Source organism: Bison bison, unplaced genomic scaffold (genome assembly GCF_000754665.1).
Source record: "Bison bison bison isolate TAMUID 2011002044 unplaced genomic scaffold, Bison_UMD1.0 scf7180017864063, whole genome shotgun sequence".
NCBI lineage: Eukaryota > Metazoa > Chordata > Mammalia > Artiodactyla > Bovidae > Bison > Bison bison.
The window spans coordinates 5,878,455-5,879,320 of record NW_011494635.1 but is presented as its reverse complement, the minus strand read 5'-3'; positions in this window follow the sequence as shown (position 1 = coordinate 5,879,320).

Here is an 866-nt window from a genome sequence, read left to right as displayed (position 1 = left end):
TGGCGGGGGAAGGAGAGGGTGGGACAGACAGAGACAGCAGCATTGGCATGTCCTCACTACCGTGCATTCAACAGCTAGCTAGCAGGCAGCCGCTAGACAGTACAGGGGGCTCAGCTCAGTGCTCCGAAAGGGTTGTTAAAGCACATCGTATGCAACCTCAGGGCCCTGGATAAGCCAGGCTGGAGAAGGCAGCAAGGGACTTTTGGTCTCTCCCCGTCCATGTGCTGAGTGGTTTGCACACTAAACCTCATCAATCTTGCTGACCATTCTGGAAGAGTCCCATTTTACAGAAGAGAAAATGGAGGCTATGAAATCTGACCCAAGGTGCTCAGAGTCACCTGGCAAATGGAGAGAGTGGTTCTGGAGGGCAGGTGCCAGAGCTGTGTGCTCTGGTTCCTGGGGGATGTGGGGTTATCAACAGGATTCTGGAAACTGCAGTTTGGAGAAACGGTGGGTCCCAGCCATCACCCAAGTTAAAAGGTTTTCAAACTATGAACACAGAACCCTGAGGCCTCGGTTCACAGATGGAAACGGGTATGCACAGATTCATGTGGAAACGACTCACTTTGCTCCAAACTCACACTTTCCAGGGGAGGAAACAAGTCAGAAAGGCTCCTGGGATTGCTTCCAGTCACATAGCCACCCGGCTTGAAAGGAGATTTTTACTCGCATACTCTCGCCGCCACACGAAGACAGTACTGCTGCTGCTGCTAAGTTGCTTCAGTCGTGTCCGACCCTGTGCGACCTCATAGACGGCAGCCCACAAGGTTCCCCCATCCCTGGGATTCTCCAGGCAAGAACACTGGAGTGGGTTGCCATTTCCTTCTCCAATGCATGAAAGTGGAAAGTGAAAGTGGAGTCGCTCA